The sequence below is a fragment of the Pangasianodon hypophthalmus genome, chromosome 20 (assembly GCF_027358585.1).
Source record: "Pangasianodon hypophthalmus isolate fPanHyp1 chromosome 20, fPanHyp1.pri, whole genome shotgun sequence".
In the NCBI taxonomy this organism is placed as follows: Eukaryota; Metazoa; Chordata; class Actinopteri; order Siluriformes; family Pangasiidae; genus Pangasianodon; species Pangasianodon hypophthalmus.
The window spans coordinates 1956961-1975022 of NC_069729.1; the positions used below are offsets into that span (position 1 = coordinate 1956961).

The 18062-nt window shown below is 39.3% G+C and overlaps 1 long non-coding RNA gene across 2 annotated transcripts; it reads left to right on the top strand.

Moving 5' to 3' along the window:
- Positions 1–1682: 1682 nt before the first annotated feature.
- Positions 1683–17922, top strand: LOC113539753 (uncharacterized). Of its 2 annotated transcripts, none has more exons than XR_003403969.3 (3): positions 1683–2441; positions 3602–3665; positions 13224–17922. It is a non-coding gene; the product is annotated as an uncharacterized LOC113539753 (long non-coding RNA). The 2 variants fall into 2 exon arrangements; XR_004580183.2 differs by lacking the exon at positions 13224–17922 and adding an exon at positions 3968–4800.
- Positions 17923–18062: the final 140 nt, after the last annotated feature.

Consider the following 18062-nt stretch of genomic DNA (forward strand, 5'->3'; position numbering starts at 1 on the left):
AATGGGAGAGGGATACAGAGAGAGAGGGAGAGAGAGAATGGGAGAGGGAGACAGAGAGAGAATGGGAGAGGGATACAGAGAGAGAGGGAGAGAGAGAGAATGGGAGAGGGAAACAGATGGAGGGAGAGAGAGAGAGAGAGAGAGAGAATGGGAGAGGGACACAGAGAGAGAGACAGAGAGAATGGGAGAGGGATACAGAGAGAGAGGGAGAGAGAGAATGGGAGAGGGAGACAGAGAGAGAATGGGAGAGGGATACAGAGAGAGAGGGAGAGAGAGAGAATGGGAGAGGGAAACAGATGGAGGGAGAGAGAGAGAGAGAGAGAGAGAATGGGAGAGGGACACAGAGAGAATGGGAGAGGGATACAGAGAGAGGGAGAGAGAGAGAGACAGAGAGAATGGGAGAGGGAGACAGAGAGAGAGAATGGGAGAGGGATACAGAGAGAGAGAGAGAGAGAATGGGAGAGGGACACAGAGAGAGAGACAGAGAGAATGGGAGAGGGATACAGAGAGAGGGAGAGAGAGAGAGACAGAGAGAATGGGAGAGGGAGACAGAGAGAGAAGGAGAGAGAGAGAATGGGAGAGGGATACAGAGAGAGAGAGAGAGAATGGGAGAGGGACACAGAGAGAGAGAGAGAGAGAGAGAGAGAGAGAACTTCTCTATAAGTTTACAAACTACAAAAACTCCATTACAGTAACATTAACCTGTTAAAGGTAAAGCGTTAGGTGTTTATGGGGACACATGACTGCAGTACACTCAGCTTCCTGTGTTGTAGCTCGTCCTGGTCAGTACAGCTCGAGCAGCTGATTAGCCTCATGTGGTTGGTGGTGGCCTCATGCAGGGGTTCATGGGAAAACTAACAGTTCTGAAGGCTAACACACACACATGCCCTCCCACGAGGCCTTGCTGCTCTGCTCCTCTGGCCTGATGGAGTTTCTCATGGTCGTGAGCGAGGCTGTGCTCGGCCGCCGGGTCACGGATCACTTCCTGCTGCGAGCAAACCATGATCTTTCACAGGCCAATAATAAATCGTAGTATATAAATACAGAGATAAGAGCTGAAGAGGCCTGAGAGCAAACACACACACACACACACACGGTCTGAGTGAAAGTGTGTGTATCGGTTCATGTTCATCTGATGGTTTCTCTTCCTGTCAGAGTTGCACAGCAGCCAGATGTGTGGAGGTGTACATCCTCCACCTGCCTCTGATTTAACACGCCACCAAAGTTTCATCTGAACTTGTGCTGAAGGCTGCCTTTCTTCTTCTCCTTCTTCTTCTGTTAGTCAGAATTAATGGTGTATTAAACACGAGAACAGATTTGGTGTGGTGTATTTGGTACAGAATATTTATATCAATTCTTCTTCTTTAAAGTTCTTCTTCTTCCTTTTCATCACAGATTTTCTTCTTAGTTTCTCTTGCTCTTCCTTTTAGTTATTTACTTGTTAGCTGTTCTTCCTTCTCTTCCTCCTATTCATTTTTCTTATCTATAGTTCTTCATATTCTTCTTCTTCTTCAGCGTTAAAGGTACACTCGAAACAGGATGGCTTTGGTATAATTAGGGGAATCTGTAGGTTCTTCTTAGTTCTTGTGCTTATTTAGCATTAAAGCTGAGCTGAAAGAGTGGAAGACTTGCTGTAGTTAAAGTTTCATGATATTTTACTTCTTGTGCCTTCTTTTCCCTTTTCTTCTTTTTTAGTTTCTCATCTTCTTCTTCTTCTTCTTCTTCTTCATGTAAATGAAAGTCATTATAGATAAACTTGCACTGAGGCCAGTTTGAACTCTGTTTAACGTACTTTCATTTATTCAGCGCTCAGTTTTCCACATTAAAGGTCAGAATGTTAAGTGAGTTATATTTAGCATGTTCAGGTCTCTCTCTCTCTGTCTCTCTGTCTGTGTGTGTGTGTGTGTGTGTGTGTGTGAGAGTGAGTGTGTATGAGTGTGTGTGAGTGTGCGCACAGCACAGACTTTCTGAGTGGGACCTTTATACACTGACCTCCATGGACACGTATTCAGTCCATTTACAACGCAACTAAATGTGCTGTGGAGTCAGAAAAAAGGGAGTAAAAGGGTGTTTGACGTAGGTGGATTTCAGAAGAATCTTATCTTCATTAGAAACAGACCAGGTGTCTCTCACGCTTCCTCAACTGGCGCAAAGAGGGAATGAACGTCTGCCTCCAAGATCTGCCTCCGTCAGTGGAAAAGGAGAGGACGATTCCCACTCAGAGACATGCAATACATGACGTGAAGCTGCTCTGGGCTCGCAGTGCTTTATTTAGCGTGTTTACGTGTGTGTACACGTGTGGATGCTCACAGTGCCACAGCTTGGATCCTGAAATACTCAACTCACTTTCAGTGACTAAAATAAGTGAGAGAGGAAGAAAAAATAGATCTAATCCCCAAACACGCCGGCGCTTGACTCGGCACAGGTGTCGTCTTGTTCCTGTACGTTAATCCTCATAATAACCTTGTTTCCATTTCAGCTCCATTTCAGAGAATCATAAATGAGAGTATTGTTTAACAGACGCTGTGGGTTTCCCTCAGTCGCCTTTGTAGCTTTCACATTTCTCCCTGAAAGACATCATTGGCTGCTACTCCATACAACCTTCCTTGTGTGTGTGTGTGTGTGTGTGTGTGTGTGTTCTCATTTTACTTGGCTGAAGCAAACCCACTTACGTGTTGATCCCATGCAGTGGAAAACTCATCAGTATATATTAATGATGCATCAAGATAAAAATTCTTAGACAAAACCTGAACAAAGTGCAGACTGGACCTGAGTACTGAATAAAATATATATATATATATATATATATATATATATATATATATATAAAAATCACTAATCAAAAGCATTTATTAATTAATGTTTATTTAAAAGCTATGATGCAATAAAAAAAAACTTTATTATAAATCTAGAGGATTTCTTCTTTTACATCCCATTCTTCTTTATGTTCTTCATCATATTCTTCTTCTTAATTACTCATCTTCTTCTTCTTCTTCTTCGTTCCTCCTCCTCTCCGTCTTCTTCTTCTTCGTAATTGCTATTCTTCATAGTTCTCGTTCTTCATAGCTTCTTCTTCTTCGTTCCTCAGAGGTTGAGAAGTTGAGGGCTTTTGGAAGTTCTTCTTCTGTATTATTGACATGTTCATTTGTTTGATAGGTCATTACTCCACAGAGCCGCAAAATAAATAGAATAAGCTATAAAGGGGTTATACGTGGTCTTCATCATGCATTCACACCTGTTCATTCTCGGGTCCACTTAGAAGGATATTAAAAAGGTTTTATGCTGAAAAATAATATCAGAAAAGCCTTATTGATAAAAACATGGTGTTTTCTTCATAGTGAAATTAATGTTTTAATTTTAGATTTCTAATATCATCTAAAGAATAAAATGTGTGCAGATTTAATTAGATGATGTCTCACTTGCACAAGTATTAAGTTACATTTTTAAAAAAAAAAATTGAAACACACAAAATATGTGTTAGAATATCAGCTGTATCAGCATTTTCACCTGGTAAATACAGTTTATATACAAAGCTATTAATAGCAGCATTTGTTTTAAAAAAAAAAAACTCCTGAACGTTATATATTTTTTGTTTCCGCAGGTAAAGAAAACTGTTCCTCGGGCTGATTGACGCTGTTTTTGTTAGGAGACATGACCCAGTTGCTGTAAGTCTCTGTTTGCTCTTGAGTGTGTGTGTGAGTGTGTGTGAGTGAGTGTAAAAAAGTGTGTGAGGATTTGTTTTGTGCGTTTGCCTAAGCAGAACAGTGTGTTAGTCTACACACACACACCTGATGGAGTGAGTGTGTGCGTGTGTGTGTGTGTGTGTGCGAGTCTGCTGACTGTGAGGAGTCAATGTGCCTCATTCAAAAAACTTTGTAAACACACACACACACACACACACACACACTGTGTGTGTTTTATGGCATAGACATGAAGGAATGTGTGTTGTTTGTTCTCTCTGATGCAGGACCAGCAGAGTATAAGATGTTTATCAGCAGCCAGTCCTGACACATCGCTCATTTTGGGCCGTAGGGAAATTTTTTTTCAGATTATTGAAAAGACCTTCATGTATTTCATGCCTCTGAGATTGTGAGGTTTTTCAGAACCATCTACACTGCAAGTTCTCAAAATTTTATTATTATTATTATTTTTTATAGCCAGAAACCTTGTTAACCGTTAACAGAATTTGTAATTTGTTGTAGTTTAACAAAATAAAAACATTTAATCATTGATGTGGTGAAGTTTTTTTGTTAGGAGATATTTTTTTTAACATTTATGGAAGTCTCGAGTGTCAGCACTTTGTAACAGTCACGATGCTTTGCAAAGAGATAGAGAGAGAGAGAGACAGAGAGAGAGAGAGAAAGAAAAGAAGGTGAGGGAACGACTGTTTATCATTGCTATAGCATAAGTGATAACAGGAACTAACTCGTCTCTCGAAAGTTTCACAACATTAAGTCTAAATATAAACCTTTAAAGTGTGTGAGGTGTCGTTCTATAATAAATTAAACACTGAACTTGTTGGTAAATCGCTGTCCTGTAAGTAGAATGACACACTCCAGACCATGATCTTGTACAAAAATAATCAACGAGTTAGCATTACTTATAAGCTATAACTATTTCATTAAGGTTTGAATTTAACCCATTAAATTTAACTGACCAGTCAAACAGGCTAATATAAGAACTCATTAATGAATAACTTTGATAATGGTGAGTTGTAATTTCCACCACTGTAGCTAAATTAAAAGATCATGGACTTTTTCTAGACAACTATCTTTTGAACATTCACTTAAAAAAACTAAAAAACTGAAGAAAAAAAATCTGATCTGGAATGATTAACTAGTGATTAGTAATTAATCAGTAGTTAGTTGGTAGTTCTCCAGGAGATACGTATATAAGACTCAGTAATTACTGCTTAGTTCATAATGAACTGGCAGGCCATTATTTTATTATTATTCACTGAGTAATTACCAAGAGTTCATTAGTAGTTAATCGCAGTGATATTTATGTTAATATCGTACTGCTTAGTCCCTGCATGGTTACCTATGAATAGATAGATAGGATAATATATACAAATGAGAACAAGGCAAAGATTGAAATAAACATCTAATAAGCAAATAAATAGAGGTGATTAGTTATGGAAGGTTCTAGCTAATGTGCCGTTATTGCTATTGTGACAGTTTAGTAGTCGTGAATCCGCCCACATTAATCAACCACCAGTCTGTACCATACATCACATCCTAATTATAGTGTAATAAAGCCAAAGGTGAATGTCAGAAGGCTGAACTGAGCTCAATTTGCACTAATCTGTTAAAAATATGCCCCACATAATTCTTATAGTATTCTTACAATTCGACTAGGTTCACTCTCGTAACTTTTATACGTATGCAATTTTTTTTCCCCATTCCTGTAGAGTATTACAGCCAGACACTGAATTTAACAGTTTTAGGAGAAATTAAGTCAGTTTGAACAGTATTTAAAAGTTTTTTAAGCTCTCAGAGCTGACAAACACGAAAAGGACGGAAAACCCTGGGTCTTAATTAATTGCTTGCTTTCCAGTTCAAAATGCTTCAAAAAGGGAGTTTTACATTTAGTCAAGGACATTGAGGTCAGGAAGGGGGATAATCACATGAGATATTGCTCTGTCTCTCTCTCTCTCTCTCTCTCTCTCTCTCTCTGTGTGTGTGTGTGTGTGTATATAAATGTGTGTATGTGTGTGCTCTAATGCCTGAGACACAGGAAGTGGTGGAGGAGTGGAGACTGGCCTGGTTTCAGTTGGACCCAGACCCACACAGATAAAACACACACATACACACACACACTGTTGTGCTGTGAGAGTGTGTATGCGTGCTGAGATGGCCAAGAGGGGACTGGTGGTCCCGCTTCAGCCATGATGTCAGCCTCAGCGTGACGCTCCGCTCAGACCGCACACACAATGGCCATCTCTCAGAGGCAGGAAGCGAAGGGGTCGCTGGAGGTCAGCGCGTGACCCCGGGGCAGCCGTGAGGAGACGTCACTGTGCCTCTCCGCTGTATGAGAGACGGAGACAGAGCTGCAATGTTCGGGGCTGAATGAAGGCGAGAGAGGGCGAGGACAGCGTGAAAGAAGCGTACAGACACACAATGAGAGAGAGAGAGAGAGAGAGAGAGAGACAGAGAGAGAGAGACAGAGAGAGACATCACTGTTGTGGGATTAGTGTGTGAATGTGTGAATGTGTGAATGTGATGTGTGGTCTTCAGCGCAGTCTTTCAGTTCCCATGCAGCGTTTGACTTCCTGTAAAAGGAGTTTGGCCTCACAGTGAATGACATGAAAAATTGGTATAAAGGATCGTTCCTTGTGTGTGGTGCCACTTGGAATAAAAAAATTAACTGAATACGTTCTCTATTATATGAACACACAACTGCAGTACACTGTAATCTACACTCTCAGAAATAAATATTAAAACCCTTTTTTAATACGTATTTACTGTAATTACCTGTTAGAGTAAAGCTTTAGAGATACACTGTAAGTACCTTTCTGGTTAAAATATACATACTAAAGGTACAAAACCTTGACGATTAAGTGTATCACCTCAGCCACAAGAAAAGGTACAGTTTAATACCCTTTTGTGTCTGAGAGTGTGTCTGAGAGTGTGTCTGAGAGTGTGTCACTTTCAGTTTGTAGCTTGTGGACGTGGCCTGTCCAGCAATGTTAAGTGCTGATATGGGAATATAGTAGCCACATGTGTACTATCTATTATAATTAAATATATAATTAATAATTCATACACATGGCTGTGTAAACTGTGTTTAAGATGTATTTTATGTTGTAGTTAATCCCAGAAAAATAAGAAACCACGCCTTTTTTGCATTATGAGGCAAAATAAGGACTAAACGCAGCTAGGAAGTAAAGCTGTGAGTGGGGAACTGAAGAAACGTCTGACCCACATGCGCCATATTGTTTGGTGCGAGCTATCAATCGTACGGATTTGTCACAATTTGCATGGAATTGAAAGAATCTCAAATTCGCTTGCGTCGCTGTCGGCTTGTCGCTATAACATAGATAGAAAATGAACAGATAGTGTGACAGCAATGGTAAAGTGTGATGGTGTGATATTTGGAATATGCAAACAAAATGAGTAGATGTTATTTATTAATATTAATATTAAACCTAGCATCAAGAAAAGGATGAATAGGCAACATAGTGATTACATACTGATCCATTCTAGAAAAGCAATATGTGTAAATGTAGCCCTGGCATGTGTGTGTGTGTGTGTGTGTGTGTGTGTGTGTGTGAGAGAGAGAGAGAAAGAGAGAGAGAGAGAGCTCTGTGGTATGTGTGTGTGTGTGTGTGTGTGTGTCAAAGGACAGGAAGTGATTTGAACATCATGGCATATATTAATGACGTCATGTTCATTTCATTACATGGCATATACAATGCAGTTTCCTAATGAGATCACATCTTCATTCCTGTGTGCAGCCTGGTTAGAGAGAGAGAGAGAGAAAGAGAAAAATGGATGGAATGAGAGAAATGAAAAGACAGATGGAGAGAGGACAGAGAGAGAGAGATGAGAGGTCTTGTGAAAGGGTCATATGGCTGTGTTAATAAGCGCATGACTCCAGTGTGGCTAATGTTGTCTATTAGAGGAACACAACAAAGCCATTCTGTTTCTCTCTAAAACACACACACACACACACACACACTTCCTCTCTAGCTGTCCCTCATTACGGTTAATTCTCTCTCTTACTGTATATGTCCAGAACTAGAGCTGTGCAATAAGATGTTATGATATTGATATCATGATTAATGATGTGATTCATGGCTTCTGACAGTAACATGTACTTTATTGGAAATCTATTCGTGTGTGTATTTTGACCCAATGACCCACATACAGTCTACAAAACATTCTGAATAGCAAGCATGTGGGTTAAAGGGGATAAATTAATGATATGCTTTGTTTCGTAAATGCTAGATGTGTTAAAAGTAGATACCTTTAATGCTTTCATTTATTCATCTTCAGTAACTGTTTTATTCTGAATGTGAGTGTGTGTGTGTGTGTGTGTGCATGTGAGCTCTGTGGTGTCTGTGTGTGTGTGTGTGTGTGTGTGAGCTCTGTGGTGTGTGTGTGTTATAAGCTCTGTCACTCTGGATAATAATTTGCTCCTCTTGTTTATCCTGGCTGTGCTGCGGGGGAGCGAGGGACAGATGGAAACTCGGTAAAGCACCTTTCCTTCTTCACCAGCTGCTATTAGCTTAAACACAGCTGTCTGACTAAATTACACACACACACACACACACACACAAAGTGTGTGAACCAGTGGTACTGCTGGAGTCAAACATTAAACCCCACACACACACACAGTGTAGAAGGTTGTGTCTCTGTCCACAGTAAGATTGATGGCACTTTATGGAAATGTTAACAGTAAGAACTTGCAGAAATGTTACTGTTGTGTTGTAACGGTTATCGGCGCTGATCTGGGATCAGATTTCTCCCAGTACACTCCGTCTGTAAATGAGTAGAGATACACACGTGGCCTGCAGGTACTCGTGTTCTTTGTTAAAGTAAAAACAGACAATGCAGCAGGCAGAACAAATCATTCTGTAGTTTAGCCTTTATTTAAACTCCAAGCACTCTGAGGTAGACAGTAACCACAAATTAGAGTATGCTAGTTATGCTAGTAAAAAAAAAAAAATGTTGTGAAGCACAACGTGCCATGTGTCAGTGCGCAAACTGGCAAACTGCAAAGTGTAAACTCCTCTGTCCTGAAAACTTAACATTACAGCTTTACCTCTGACTGTTACAAAACACTGACACTGGAGACTCCTTCCATAAATGCTAAATAAACGTCTCCTTACAGAAAATGTCACCAGATCAAAGTTTACACAGTTTTTTAACCCTTTTATCTATATCGTCTGCTGTATGAGTCTCTGTGAATGAGCTGTTGCTATAGAAACGATACGGTATCAGAACGAGTGCATTATAGACCTGTGATGTGCAGCTGCACTACTGTCAGAGCTGCTGTTCTAGAAAATTAATCAACACCTGACGACCAATCACAATCCAGAATATAACATTAAGGCGTATTCTCAGTGATATAAACAGCAACAATTGGAGTTGGATCGTTATGGTTTGGTGTAACGAGTAACATATTATTTTAAATTTAAACGCTTAATCAAACTGAATTGACCTGAATTTCAGGTGGAGACACCTCGCTCGTCCTGATCTAACATTCTAGTCCTGAACAGTGGATGAGCTGGAAAATGGTAAGAACAACAGGTCTAGTGACAGTGCACATGATGTCAGACACACACACACACACACACACACACACACACAAACACAAATATAAAGGTCATGTATCAAGTAAAAGTGCTCATGAATCAGAGAAAGCGTATGACCTTTTTATGGCCTTTTTCTTATTTATAAACAGCTTTTTTATTTCTATTGGCTGTATGTTGCTTAAAGATGTAAGAGGACTGATTTAATGTGGACAGAATGAGGACGTTAGCTTAAGTAACAAAGGTAGATTCAATTGAATTTTCGAAATTTTTAAGGTGAGCCATAGTTAACTCCTTTCGACCGAGTCCTAGCTAGCTAACTTTCTCAATCACGCCGCTTGCTATCTCGCTAACATTCACATTTAGAACACTGTTCAATGCTAAGAACACAGGATATTAAATTGTTTCTTTCATAAAGAGACTGTTATGAATTTCCTGGCACACGTAGCTAGCTAGCCTTCCTATCCTGCAGCTTGCTAACTTTTCATTTACAAACCCATGAGCTTCTACATGGAGGACACAGGATATTAAATTGCTTCTGATGAAATTTGACGAGACTGTCATGAAGCTCCCCAGTCCGAATTGCGCTTCTCTGTTTCATTTTGAGTTCGTGACACTGTTTTGTTTTGACACGTGCCTTTGTTTTGATTCTGGTCATGTCTTTATTGTTCTATGCAAGAACTGGACACTGGGGGTGCTATTTGCAAAGAGTGCTTGGACAACGCCGATTATTTTTCTTTTTCTCCACTAAAACGAATCGTGCAGCCAAAACCGTGAAGTGTACAGACATGAAACTTGATAAGTAGGTACATTATCTCATGTGCTTTTGTCATTGTTCTGATATGTTTCTCCACCCCTGACCTGTCATTGGGCTGTTCCCTACTGTGTACACCTGGTTCAGTTCAGCACTTGATTAGTTTTCTATTTCTGAGCTCCTGTTCCTGTGTCTTGTTGCAAAGTCTTGTCGATTGTAATCATGCATGAATACTGGATTTGCCCAAATAAAACAAATGGCTGAATTTACGCATTTGCGTCCTGCCCAACTCTATACTCCCGTTACAGAGACTTTCTAAATGCAATGGTTGTCTTCGGCTAATCTGTAGGCTATGCTAGCTGATTTGTACTGCTAATGTTACACAGTGATGTAGCTAACATTAGCTAGCTATTAGATAATCATAGTGATCTACTTGGCTTCATAGTTACTAGAATAACATAACGTTAACCAGGTAGCTAGCTTGCAGAATAGAGCAAAAAGAAACTCATTTTCAAAGTCAGGTTCTCTGGTTGTTTGTTTGTTTGTTTGTTTGTTTGATTTTGCAAGGGGACAATTCTCAAGATCTTGTATAGAAGAAGTTCTGGTTTTACCTCCAGATGATTGTTCTCTTCGTCTTGATAAACAGCAGAAAGCAAGAGCTGTGATGAGTAACTTGTTTTTATTTTTTTAAACGCTGCAGTAAACTGATTTGACCTGAATTGCAGGTCGAGATGCCTCACTCGTCCTGATCTAAAATCTGTTCGATCGACAGTGGATGAGCTGGTCAACGGTAAGCGGAGAACTGGTTTAGTGACAGCGTGCATGATGAGATGTCACGCCTGAGCCAGAACATAACAAACACCCATACACAGGTTCATTACTGAGCCTCAGCGTCTTGGGGATGACTCACGGGATAAGTCCCTGCTCATTTAGTAAAATGCTAAACATACAAACTAATAAGAGCACCCAATTTTTAAACATGTATGAAAGATCCACACGTCATTCTTTTTATCAGTTTATAGTTACATTTAATGTTGCTGAACAAAGTTAGTTCCTGTTGTCACTTAACATTATAGCTGCAGTCGTTCCCTCACCATCATCTCTCCTTCACACATTCACTCATTAAGGAAAATGTCACCATATCAACGATTATATACGTTTTTTTAATCCGTTTATTTGGAGTATCTGCTATTTAAATCTCTGTGAATGAGCTGTTACTACAGGAATGATAACGTATCAGAACGAGTGCATTAATATAAACCTGTGATTTGCAGCTGCATTACTGTCAGAGCTGCTGTTATAGAAAATTAATCAACACCTTCTGACCAATCACAATCCAGATTCCAACAGCGGTGTGGTATACATTCAACATGAAAGGTCTCATTTATCATCGCAGACAATAGCAACCAGAACGTAATATTATTTAAACAAAGGCCATCTCTTCATTCCTCCAGGCCCGGGTTCTCTCCTCGCTGATCTGCGTATGAAGGACAGAGATTAAAAAAAATATCCTGCTTGATTTCACTCCAGAAATTTTAAGCAGATGCAAGATGCCAGATGTAAATATGGCGTGAATCTGATTGAAAAAATATATATACTTTTGCTTTTCATTTGAGCTTCCTGATTGAGCATAACCTAGGTGAACTATCAATATATTTATAATATCATTACATAATATAAATGTGAAATGAATACAAATGAATTTATTATACTGTATAATGTTACTGCTATAATTAATGACGCCACAGTAGTTTTATTTCTGGGTACATCCCCTGACACATGCGGCAGGATGCCCTAAGTTTTAAAGTCAACATACTTCTATATTGTAAGTTGCTCTTGTAAACAATAAGCACAAGCCTCTTAACAAGTATACTATAGAAGTTTATATAGAACCGCGTGGCGTACAAAATAATCTGAAACTGATCATAATTTATCAGATTAAACCATTTGAAGCCAGCAGACGTAATCCGCCTCACACCAGCCCGCTCTATCCCGATCGTCTAATTACATAATAATAAAAACAAGTGACATTAAGGAGGAGGCTTTGCAAATCAGGTTTAACGGATTGTTGAGTGTTTTTCCTGGAATCGCCCGTTTGTGGTTTATTCATAGAGCCGTGGATTTTCAGGAAGCCATCTTAACCATCTCAACACTTTATCGTGTTGTAGCCTTTATTTTTAAACACGAACAACATTGATGGAGGAGCCCCAGGAACTCTTCCCTCGGTTAGAGAGCCTCCTGATAGCAAGCAGCAGTGGGAATAGAATAACTACTACACTTAATTTTACACCCTGATTGATTTCAGATTACGATTTTATTTGATCCCTGTTCAGAATAAGATTTTGTTTCTGTAATATATACACAGGATTAAAGCAGAGTTAAAGTGGATTATTTTCCCATAACAGCACATCCTGAAGTGTTTTATTCCTCTTATACTACAGCAATTTGCCAATGCATAATTTTTTTATCTGTTTATAGTTACATTTAATGTTGTGGAACGTCCATAAACGAGTTCCTGTTCTCCCTTACGTTATAGCAGCTATAAACACTCGTTGCCTCACCAGCCTCTCTTTTTTCTCTCTCTTTACATTAATAAAGGCAAAAAAAATCATGCAACTTGTCATGTTACTGAGAAACCACAAAGTGTTTTTAAAGGAAGATTTAAAGGTACAGCTTTACCTCCAGCAGCACTGACACTGGAGACTCCTTCCATAAATGTTACATAAACGTCTCCTTACAGAAAACTGCACCACTTCACCACTTTAATATAAACCTGCAGCATTTTGCAGAAAATTAATCAACACCAATCCAGAATTCAACATTGCTTTGGTGTAAACTGTAATAAGACACAAGAAACTCTAGGTGTTACACACTTATTCCTGCCAGATGTATATTTTTAGATATGCGTCTAAAAACGGCAAGCATTTGAGAGCGAGCTCGTCTAGCCTGAGGCACAGCAGAGGATCCAGGACATCACGCATTTACTGGAAATTTCTCTGAGCTGTTGGATGGATTATTAAACATTATAAAATATTAATTATTTAATCATTTGAATGACACAATGTTACATGGGTGTGTGTGTATGTGTGTGTGTGTGTGTGTGTGTATGTATGAGTAATGATTTTCACACGGGATTGCTCCACCGGTATAACGGACTGTTTGTGTGTGTGTGTGTGTGTGTGTGTGTGTGTGTGTGTGTCTCCTCTGTGACAGTGACGCAGCGCTACAGGGCTCAGTGACTCGTGTGAATCTGCTGCAGCAGACGAACTGGTAAAACTCGACCCACACACAGAATAATAACCAGCGGCCGTCGCTTCCCACGTTCTCCAGGCCTTTTGGGGAAAGCTTCTGTCTCAGTTTCCTCTCAGTAAATGGATTTATCAGAAAAAATACCACACACCTCCCTGTTAGCTTTCAGTATATCATGTGATTTAGCGTTAAACAGAAAGAGTGTAATGAATCGTTGATGTGTAGCTGGAGGGAGATCAGCTAACACACACACATACACGTTTGTGTTACTATGTGAGGAGCTTCCACTGATGTAATAATTAATGCAGCTAATTAAGCTTAAACTCAGTGACTAAAAGTCAATGTTTTGGCCCTTTTAATTTTTAATAGAAAAGCTGCAGTTTTTGTAAAAAATAGTTTTCCTTGTGGGGACCAACAAAATGTCATGCTCCTGTCCTTGTGGGGAACACATGCGTATATATATATATATATACATACACACACACACACACACACTCGCTCTCTCACTCACTACCATCTTTAGTAACCCTGTATCACCACAACCCACAAAGACACAAACACACACACACATATACACTGTATGTGCAGCGGATTCTTTGTAATGCAGTACCACAGCAGTGTTTACAGTTATTTATGATCTTATTCTAACACTTAGACACAGAGATCTGCAGTGTGACACTGATACAGCTGAGGTGTTCACACACACACACACACACACACACACACACACACACACACAACACACATTCATGATGTGTGCTAAGCAGTGGTGAATAAATGCTCTCATGTGGCTGTTTTGGAAATGATCTGATGGTGCGGTGATAAAGAATTCACTCTGGAGAGTCTTGAGGTTTTCTGACGTGGCTTTTCTCGTCTGTGAGACTTTCTTTTTTAAATATCATTACTGATCTTTCAACTAAATCAAACTCATCTCTTTTTTATCATCATAGGATTATTTGTAGCCTGTATGTTTAAATTTGCTGACACTTTCAGACTCTCTAATCTACCTGAAGTGTGTGTTATAGGTGTGTGTTAAAGGTGTGTGTTAAAGGTGTCGATTGCTGGATTGCATTAGCACTGGTACCTGATAATACACTCCGGTCCCTCGGGACTTCTCTAAACATGTCAGGACACTTCTGTACACCACTCGTGGTCACACACACAACATGATAACATGATTTGGAGTATTCCTTTTTCTTTTTAAATCACATACATTCTTATATGAAATACATACAATCTTAGGAAAAAGAAAAAAAAGCAAAAAAAAATCTTACCAAGTGAAGATCATCTAATATTTCTCATTATGAAATTATTACATAACAAATATAAGAGCATTAAACCTGTTTCTAGGCAGATTTACTAAATTCAAGCTTGAAATTGTCCCTTCTTCTATTGACAGACAAGTTTGCTTCTGTCTAGAAATATACACCTGAAATTAGCTAAATTTTCTGCCAACAAGGCTGGAAGACAATTTCAACCTTATACTGAGTTCAAATATCTAGAAACAGGTTAAATAATCTTGCATTTGTTTAAGAACGATCTAATAAAGAGGAATATTAGTTTACGTTACATATACGTAAGATAATTTAAAAAAATATTCAGATATTTTAAGATATCTTTTTTTTGTAAAGATTGGGCCACGCCTCCTTAATTGTTTATGATGCGCACCAAAGCAAAATCCTAAGCAGATGTAGCATCGGAGTCAGAGAAAGGGATCGATGCAGAATGGGACAGTGTCGTCTTTGTCTTCGTCCCTCTCCCTTACACTCCCTCCATCGGGCTTTTGTGGTCGTACGAAAACCTAACCGTCTCCTGGAGCTTCTCCATTTCCTGCCGCACGCTCTGTAAAACAGCTGGACGTTTTTCTGGTCCTCATTAAAGACAGATGAGAGAGACAGTTTGAAAACCTCTTTCATGTGACACACACACACACACACACACGTACACACACATTGCCTCATTATATGCAAAAGTGTTATAATGATTTTTTTTAAATTCCACCTATAGCTATAAACTATTGTTTGAGTTGTTCCTGATGTTCAGCATCTCACTTCGGACGCCTCTGGTCTTTAGAAGGACGCTGTCTCCTCTCAGCGGACGAGCTCATAACTTTGGCGACTCTTCTGATGTGTCCCCAATCATAAATCAGCCTTTAAATTAGACGAGGCTTCAGACTTTAGGATTAAGCTAACGCTCCAGATGAAAAAGACGTGTTGTTAGTGGAGACAGGAAGCGGCGCTCTCATTTGACCTCCGACCTCACGGACGTGACCCAGGACTCCGGTCTCAGTCGTTGGCATGTTGCGGGTCAGTGAGGACTCACTGCATGTACACATGCCTGCGTGTGTGTGTGTGTGTGTGTGTTGCAGTAAAAGGGAACAGTGTGTGCCTATCTGTGTATCTGGATAGCCTTTGTGAAGAAGTTTTCCATCCGATTTGCTTTGAAACAAATCCGCAGCATTACAGTAGGTTAATCTCAGCGGTTGTCCGGTTCCTGCTGTCTGTAATTGATTTAAAGAGCAGGTTGTGTTTTCTGACGTTTCCCTCAGGTGCTCGGCGGCTCCGTACAAGCCCACAGCTTGTTAGCACCTGACACAGAGTCGCACAGAGGTTTAATCTTCAGTCTCACCTGGGAAACACATTTTAGTGTGCTTTCACATACGCCATGTTTAGTGCGTTTGAATAAAACCCTGGTGTGTTCTCCTCCTTGGGGTGGTTCTTTAGGTGAGAACACAGCAATCACACTCGGGTCCGAGAGCGAGGTGAGACAACACGAGACACACACAGGCTGGTTATATTCACCGTTCTGATTCAATCACATGTTTTGATCAAATGAAGAGAATGACCAGGATGTTTTTCCAGTATTATCTCAAATATAATCACATCTTAACTGAATAAATACATCACACTATTTTTTTTTTCCAATTGAGTTTCTGGAAATGGGAAGAGGTTGAGATTGTGTAAGCATTAGAAATAGATGGAGACTTAACTCCAGAGCTGTGGAGGATAAGCTGTGGAGGGAGCAGGCCATTTAATGATGATCTAAGAGTGCTCGTCAGATTTTAGGGAATTTGCGAGATGTTTATCTGCTGAATACAAACGGGTAAACTCTCCTGATCTACCTGATCAGTCATTAACAACATGTGCTCTGCTTTTGATAAAAATGTCCTGACTAAAAGAAACTTTCCAAAATGCTGATTGTATCTTTAATCTGTCGGCTTGTAATTTGTCTCTATTTGCAGAGCAATAAACAAAGGAGATTGGTGAAGCATCTGGACCATTTTCTGGGCTACATCAGAATCCAGAGCTAACACACACACAAACACACACAGACACACAGACACACACACGCATACACACATGGACCAGAAGCAAGCCACAGTAAACCCAGTAATCAGTGTTTAGGAATGTTTGTCAGCTAGAAATAGACAGGAGAGAGTTGTAATCTGGAGGCCAGATGCAGATTCATTCCTGTCTTTTTCATTTTCATATCTTTCCCAATGTGACATAAAGATTCTATAATAACTCACAATTTTCACTGCTTTGTTCAGATTAGATGTAGAATCAAAAGAGTCAAAGCAAAACTTCTCTTCAGACAATTTTTATGTCAATTTTTAATGTTTTAGGTTGATGCAATTTAGCTTTAGAGTTACAAAAGAGGTAGGTTTTCCTCTGTTCACAAAGAAATTATGGGGGAGTGCACAAACTTTTGCACTTAAAGATACATGTGGACATTCAAAATTCACTGATTATTTATAATGTGGACTGCATACTGTGACCACAAGGACGACATGAACCTAATTACACTGTATTATGTATATAATTGAAAATAAGTTCAGACCAAAAATGGAGCCCTGGGATCTATAAGCTAGGAAAGTCACAGTGAAACTACTTTTCAAATATTTTATGTAGATTTTTATAAATTTATGTAGATTTCAGAGGCTTCTATCACCAACTTTTGGACACTTTTCTGGCCACAAGCTTCAGGATCTCGAAGTTTGCATTCTTTATTCTTTATATGGACAATTTAAAGGCACACTGCAAGTAGAAATCAGACAAAACTGTCAGGAACATCAACATTTGCCTCAAACATGTTGGTAAATTATTAAGAAAACATGTCAACTAATTAATTTAATTTCACATTGACTACAAATTTCAGTGGGTTGTAGCATGTTGAGAAACATCAGTATGAAGTCACAGCTTATAAACTCTGAGAGATTTTTACTTCCATCACAAATACAGAAGTGTAATCTTCTACTAAACGTGGTGAACAGGCCTTTGCGTGCATAGCAGCATAAGTTGGAGATTTTGTGTGTGTGTGTGTGTGTGTGAAAGCTTCCTCTTCCTCACAGTAGATTAGTTATGTTCTAGATAAATTTAGAGTTATGAGAAGTAGATTTCTCTTTTTAAGCCGAAAACCATGGGAGTGGACAAACTTTTTGCACTTAATTATACATGTAGACTTTAGAAAGTCACTCATTATTTATAAGTTGGGCTTCTTATTATGACCACAGGAACAACATTAACCTAAATATCAATGTATATACAGTATATTACGCATAATCAAAATGAGATCAGACCTAAAAATATCAAACCAAGATATCGTTTGAAGGCAAATTTTGACAACAAATTTTACACAGCTGTACTGAGAACACTTCACAAGCATGTTCCCTCATCACGCCGTAACATCTGCTGTGACACACTCTTTGGCAGTGGCGTTTATTGTGTGTTTTATTTATTCATGGAGCTTTCCTGGCTCTTCAGCATGTGTCAGTGGTGTTCGTGGTGCTTCGTTTGGTCACGC